Genomic DNA, 7738 nt, shown 5'->3' with positions numbered 1-7738 from the left:
AAAAGTAATTTTGAAGGTGCTCCGTAGCATTGCCAAATGTATTTGTAAAGTTCTGGTAGCTCTTTTTTTACTTCTGCTAACAGAGCACCGCGGTCGACCGAATTAAATGCATTTTTGACATAACTGTAGTATGTTCTAATAGCACCGCACTTAATAGACGTTTTGTAATGTTTAAAAAGTTTACTACTGGTCAGCTAACTGAGTTGATCTGTAAAGTGTGCTCTGCGGGGCAGTTTGAAACACTTACGGGGCACTTTGATTCACGTGCCAAAGTACCCCAAAACGATGTATCAAAGTGTCCCATGTAATGTATCAAAGTGTTTAGAGTTCATTTTGAGGCCTAAAATCGATTTCAAAAAAAGGTGTACCAAGCTGCCCCGCTTCCCCATACGGATGTGATTAGTTGAACCATAAACATTATAATTTTTAAGAAAAAAAATACCGATTTCTATGGGGGCCGGTGAAAGATTATTGTAGATGGTGCACTATGTAGAAAAGGAGGTAAAACCACCCACTTTTCTAGTAGCATTTCGTTTCTGTAAGGGTCTTAGTTCTAGCCTAACCTAACCCACTTCTCTGATAGCAGTTCGGTTCTGTGAGGATCGCAGTTCGAACCTAAACAAACCCACTTTTCTAGTAGCATTTCGTTTCTGTAAACCTAACCTAACCCACTTAACGGCTTTTTTGGAATATAATATTAGTCAATAAAAATCGTTTGCTAAATAATTTTTTGTCCTAACAACATTTGACAAAGTAAAATCATGCCAAGTGATAATTTGACCAAATAAATTATATGCGAAGTGTAACTTTGCTAAAGGTTCCTTTGGGAAATGAAACTATTGCGATAAGTTTGTTGGGAAGTGAAATTTGGCAAAAGGTATTTGGCCCAAACGAAAGTACACCATAGAATAGAGATAGTTTGACTCCCGGGGAACGACAAAGAGTTATTTTCATTCAAGAAATCACCCTTTAACTGATTGAATACAATAATAGCTACCTACCTAAATTAATAATTCCACGCTGACGAAGTCGCGGGCAAAAGCTAGTATATATATAACAGTAAGCTACAGAGATGAGCCACTGAAAATATCATTGATACACAATTAGACACCTAACCTATTTTTGTAAGGATATATTATTATCACTGCCAAAAGAAGGTTAAAGGTGCCCTCTAGCGTTCCGGGAGTGGGCAGTCAACGTGAAAAATGTTCAAATGCTGGAAAGTGCAGGGGTCAAAATGTCCATACGGAACCGGCTGTCTATGTGGCAAAAAGTAGGTAGGTTAGGTTCGTTAGGTAGCTTCAGATGCCCGAAGGGCAAACCGCCGAGAAATAGGAGCCCCGCGAAGCGGGGCTCCGTCTAGTTACGTCTAGTTGCATAGACAGCCGGTTCCGTATGGACATTTTGACCCCTGCACTTTCCAGCGTTTGAACATTTTTTAACGTTGACTGCCCACTCCCGGAATGCCCTCTAGTAGTAGAAGGTATTGTCATACAATGAATGGTATTATATTTTTTTTTTTCATATATATACTATGGACATTCCTCGATGGCATCAAGTTGCAACCGGAAAGCGATGATCACACGGCAAATCAAATCCTGAAGACTATAGCAGCCACGTCAAAGAAAGATATCTACCTACCTACCTACCTACCTATTAAAAAAAATGTTTATTCTTTCTCGTTTGATATGTAAGAATGTATGTCAATAAGATGTTATTAGTTAAGACTGCGTCGACCGTCCAATGGCACCCTCATTGCCAATTATGATTTCTAAAAAATACAAGGCAATTAATTAAACTATCATATAAATGATCATATTAATATAATATGGGATCCTATTTGAAAGCAATTTTACAATCATGATCATACACGCCATATTTGTTAAAATTGTTGTTATTTAATTACCCTATGATTAAAAATTAAATTAAATTGATTTAAGACCAACAAAGGATCAATTTCGTCATTTTAATTTTAATCTTTCAACGAATGTTAGTAGGCATACACACAAATTTATTAACTAACTACATATTTACAGATGATGGTGTAATAACAACAATTTTGTGTGGTACTATACAGCACGTCCACGGATGATTTTATTATTTCTTTTGCGGTACATATTCATGAAAAGAAATGTACTTTTATGTACTTATGTTTTAAAAAAATGTACTCGCACGGTTTTGGCATAGCGACATACAGGTCGTGGTCGTGCTGGGTAGATACTGCCTGGCACGACCACACTATATTTATGGTTAATTTAATGTCAAATGAATACAAAACAAATGTACTCAAATTGTACTATGTACAAGCACATCAAAATGTGACAGTCATACTGCAAAAATCGCTGTCATGATTAAAAAAGGTGAACCTAAGGGCTGATTTAGACGGCGCGCGAACTCGCATGCGACTTTCATTACATTTTTTTTGATCGGCTGGTGGCATCGTTTCCGCCATTATAAACGATGCTCCGATACAAATACAACGCTGCTCGTCGCAGTGCGGCGTAAACGCCATCGACAATAAGGTCCCTTTACATTGATGATCCCACATTTAGACATTATGCGCGCGCGAACTCTCATGAGATTTTAGTTATTTCAACCAGCCGATCAAAAAAAATGTAATGAAAGTCGCATGCGAGTTCGCGCGCCGTCTAAATCAGCCCTTAGGTTCACCTTTTTAGAGCACCGTACAAAACTTTGTTCACGGTGCTCTTATTTAATCATGACAGCGATTTTTGCAGTATGACTGTCACATTTTGATGTGCTTGTACATAGTACAATTTGAGTACATTTGTTTTGTATTCATTTGACATTAAATTAACCATAAATATAGTGTGGTCGTGCCAGGCAGTATCTACCCAGCACGACCACGACCTGTATGTCGCTATGCCAAAACCGTGCGAGTACATTTTTTAAAAACATAAGTACATAAAAGTACATTTCGTTTCATGAATATGTACCGCAAAAGAAATAATAAAATCATCCGTGGACGTGCTGTATAGTACCACACACAATTTTAACAAATTTGGCGTGTATGATCATAATTGTAGGATTGCTATCAAATAGGGTTCCATATATATGATCATTTCTATGATCTCATTGCGGCCTTTGTATTAGAACAATAATAATCCAACCTAAATTTCGGGTCGACTATTGAGTTCAGGACTGCTGCCAAGAAACTTGATGTCCTAATATTTAAGGTGAGGCGGCACCAAGCATAGGTCCCTTCGTGCATGGAATACTGCTGCAACCTATGGGACGGTTCCGCCAAGTATCAGCTGGCAGCTCTGGACTCGATAGAGCGCCGGGCTCATATACTTTTTGGCGATGGCTGTCAAATCAAAGTTACAAAGTCTTGTTCATATCATCGCCGACGAGTTACATGTCTATCGGTGTTTCTAGGGAGTGCGCAAAAGAATTGCACGACCTGATCCCAGCTTTCCCTTTCCGGACGTCCAGGCGCGAGGAGCGAATGCACCCGTTCGTTGTTAATATTCCATTTGTCCGCACAAAACGATTTGCCTCATCTTTTTTGGTAAGGACGATTAAGGAATGGAATGCGCTTCCGTCATCTGTGTTTCCTGGGAAATTTGACCTCGGTCTCTTTAAAGCAAGAGTGAATAGGCTATTACTTACTGAGCCGGTAAGCTCCATCATCTTAGGCTCTGTTTTCACTTTCCATCAGGTGTGACTAGAGCCAATGCCCGTTCAGTTTATTATAAAAAATATATATACAAAGAGTACTATTGTATTATTTCAGTAGTTAGTGCCTTTGGGTATAGTGCGACATAAAATAGTAGAAATTAAATAAACTGGAACTATTAATATTCAATACTAAATTGTTGCCATGTTTAAGCATTTTACGTCAAAAAAGGGATAGTAACGTAGAAAGTGGCGCCCTCATTTATTTTCTACTGGTTTCTGTCGCACTGTAGTTTGAGGCAGGAAATAGGCAATATTACGCAAAACCCTGCGTAGAGGGCGTTACCGTCCGTGCATTACATGACATGCACCGTCAAACTATTTGTATTTGTGCATTACCTGTAATGCACGGACGTATCGGTCCATGTCAGTAGTGAAGGCGAGGGACAGTTAAAGTGTTAATAATAATAGCACAACCCAGGGCCTATCACTCTTGGCCATTCGATCGACAGAGAGGCAGACAACGAAATTTCGATTAACGCGTTTTGCGGTAGGCCATCTGTAAACATAGGTACTGTAAACAAATCACCTAGATGCATCAATATCATAGTGAAAATTGTGAAGAAACTCCGGGGGGTCAGGGCTTTGCACATAGCAAGACCGGGCCGGGCCCGCACCGTGCCATTCCCGAGCCCTGCATGGTGATGACATAACGCTTTGCATAGAAAACGAAGCTCCGGAAGCTCCGGCCCGGCCACAGCCCGGTCTAACATGAGTCATCCTAAACTGGAAAAAAACCAGAAAAACTAAATTTTGTGAAATGATCGATAAGCATTTGATTTTTTCCGGGATTTTCATCCCTAATTCCACCCAGTAATAAAAAACGGACTTTTCTAAATATGGTTAAAGTACAACTTGGTTTATGAACGTGAATAAGCATTTTTGAGCGTTCATAGGTGAATGTGTGGAGCGAGCATTATTTGACGTATAGGTGTGGGTTTAACAAAAAGAACGCTTGTCAATAAGGCGTTCGTGCTGTTAAAATTCAATTAATAATAGCCTTTATCGACCATCAACAGTGTAGTCCCCTTTTGATTGATGGAAATTGTCACGTATAGTTCCACTACTCGCCGCCGCACCGTGAATAGCGCGTTAGTTCATCTATCGCTCACAAGATGTAATTAATTCCTGTAAACGTATATACTAAAAAAAAAGCTTTACTCTATGCTATAAAATACCCTTTCGCACGTCAAAAACTCCAAGATGGTGCCCAAGCCCATGGACAAAAAAGTCTAGCGATAGTATCCACACCTGTCAAAATTTGACATTAGCAATCCACAGTTAGGTGACAACGAAACCAAACCGACGTAACCGACATACCCCGAGTTCAAAGTTATAATAAACCGTATAGTAGTAATAAAACAAAGTTGATTTTTTCTTACTTATTTTTTCGATCGCATGTTTGCGATAGAATGCGATTCGACGAACATGCGATACAATCAACTGAGGATATGAAGTGGATTTCAAATGTCAGATAAGTACGTGTCGAATTTGGCCCCTGCTCCCCTGCATATAAGTTTGTATGCAAAGTTGCTCAGATAATAGTATTGCTGACTGTACATTTAGACACAATTTGACCGGTTTAAAGAGCTCTACATTCTGGGCATAAATAATACAAAATGGCAACTTATCCAGAAATAATGTAAGGAATTTTCCGCTGTGTGAAGAAAATATCATACGTTTTCGTAACCAGAGGAATAACTTTTAGGCCATAGCATAATAGGTTATATGAGGTATGCTATGGCCTAAAAAATACTTACAGAACCGGCTTAGCCACATGTGATGCTGATTGTGCGAGTATATATTACATCCTATGACAAAACAGTGGTCGAGGGACATTTCCCTACCCCGACACCTTTAAACTCGCAAAGCCCGCGGCTTTGACTCCCGACTTTAATCTGGATCAGTCCTTAAGCCTTCATCTAAAAGCCTGATAAAAATACAGTAGTTGTAAGCTTTTGTAGCTGCGAGTTTTGTAGGGAATTATAAAATAATTATCTTCAAAGGCCCAGCTGCTGACGTAGGTACATACGTTATTGATATAGCTTTACAAGCACAGGCGAACTGTAAAACCAGTGTAAGAGGTTTTCAGTAAATAGGTAGTATACCTACGATTTACTTTTTCCAAGACCTCAAAACTTTTGGATTATTCCGACTCAAAATCACGAGTACTATTTATTAAAAGAAAATTTGGGAGTCAGTTTTGTGATAATTCATACAAAATATATGTGAATTATCATTAGTCACAAAACTGACAATTTTTCAATTTTTCGGTCACCTTTTTAGGGTTCCGTACCCAAAGGGTAAAACGGGACCCTATTACTAAGACTTCGCTGTCCGTCCGTCCGTCCGTCCGTCTGTCACCAGGCTGTATCTAACGAACCGTGATAGCTAGACAGTTGAATTTTTCACAGATGATGTATTTCTGTTGCCGCTATAACAACAAATACTAAAAACAGAATAAAATAAAGATTTAAATGGGGCTCCCATACAACAAACGTGATTTTTGACCAAAGTTAAGCAACGTCGGGAGTGGTCAGTATTTGGATGGGTGACCGTCTTTTTTTTTGCTTTTTTTTTGTTTTTTTTTGCATTATGGTACGGAACCCTTCGTGCGCGAGTCCGACTCTGTCACGTAAATATTCCTAGCCCGGCTGTGGGCTTTCCCTGAGGAAACTCACGGACAATTAAAGTTACTAAATTAAATAAAAACTAAATCTTACCAAAAGCTCAAGCAGGTGCTAAACCTATTTCCATCAACTATTCAGGGCAATAAGGGACATGAATGAAAGTTAGTTTTTGTGACACATCATTTATTACTAATTCGAACACGGGCAGTTACTCTACATGTAAATCATTAAGCTAGCATAAGCACCTTATTTTAATAATGTCAGACGACAGAGCTGGGTCGTGCCAGAAATGGTTCTAAAATGATTTACAAGCAGACCTATCTAAATTTGTTAGTCCCTAAATTATCATTTGCCATCACATATGATTCTACTAAATTCTTTAACTTTAAATTTGGAAATGCTTCTAGGACGGAAAGAAAGCGTACACCAACCTCATAACACTGTTCCACCAGTTCAAGCCCGACGTGTCATCCTCCGCTGTGCCGGAGCCGATTTGCAGCAGCGGGAATCTGACCCGACACCGCAGAGCAACACCGAAGGACTAAGGTCTCAGTTTGAAAGTGACGTCATCTCCATCCAGCAGAAGAGCGAAATTCTTATGGCGAACTGCTCACCAGACACACTTGAAGTTTTAGGAATATGGACAGACTTCCATACTCTGATATGCGAACTGATTTCACATACGTAGTAACATAAAAACGAAAAACCCCAATCAGCTGAAAGAAACAATTCAAGATTAATAACTAGAAGCATGTGCTCTGCTAACCTAAGAGACATTATATGATCTAAGTTTCTCACCAGCTGGAAATTCCTAGAGTGGACTCATCTCACAGCTCTGATATTCCCTCCCACCAACATTGTTTTACCAGCAGACTGGAAACAAAGCGAAATGGTCAAACAAAGGTTCAACAAGGAGTTGCACCCGAGGACATCTATATATTATCATATTCTACTTACTGTTTGTGGCAAAATAACAACAGCATGAGCTCCCTAGCTCATGGATGCAGCGGCTACTGCATAACCAAGCCTCTGATCGATGCTACCAGAGCATGATGTACTTCGCTTCACTGTTCTATGTATAAAAGATGCCCATCCAGGGCGAAAACCAGCCAGGAAATCATCTCAAACCATTCTGTCCCTGGGATGACACAATCAAAATAACAGTAACTAATGAAATTCATGGAATAATTTTATATGCAAGTATAACCCAAAGAAATAAATCATATTCAATTATTTGAATATATTTCAACCTATTTTGTATTTATAAATTAAGTTTTTGATTTAAATATTTATTAATATTATTCCATAAATTTAGGATTTAATTTGAAGTAGCAACACCATCAGCTTCAATTTGTTTCCTATTGGCTGAATGCCCGTCATGTATATTGTTGCTATATCAAAGACTTCCT

The 7738-nt window shown here is 39.0% G+C and overlaps 1 long non-coding RNA gene across 1 annotated transcript; it reads left to right on the top strand.

Moving 5' to 3' along the window:
- Nucleotides 1–973: 973 nt before the first annotated feature.
- Nucleotides 974–3738, top strand: LOC134796316 (uncharacterized). Its single transcript, XR_010144917.1, has 2 exons — nt 974–1690; nt 3400–3738. It is a non-coding gene; the product is annotated as an uncharacterized LOC134796316 (long non-coding RNA).
- The last annotated feature ends 4000 nt before the right edge of the window (nt 3739–7738 follow it).

The sequence above is a fragment of the Cydia splendana genome, chromosome 13 (genome assembly GCF_910591565.1).
Source record: "Cydia splendana chromosome 13, ilCydSple1.2, whole genome shotgun sequence".
Taxonomy (NCBI): domain Eukaryota; kingdom Metazoa; phylum Arthropoda; class Insecta; order Lepidoptera; family Tortricidae; genus Cydia; species Cydia splendana.
This window is presented reverse-complemented; position numbering and strand designations above follow the sequence as displayed.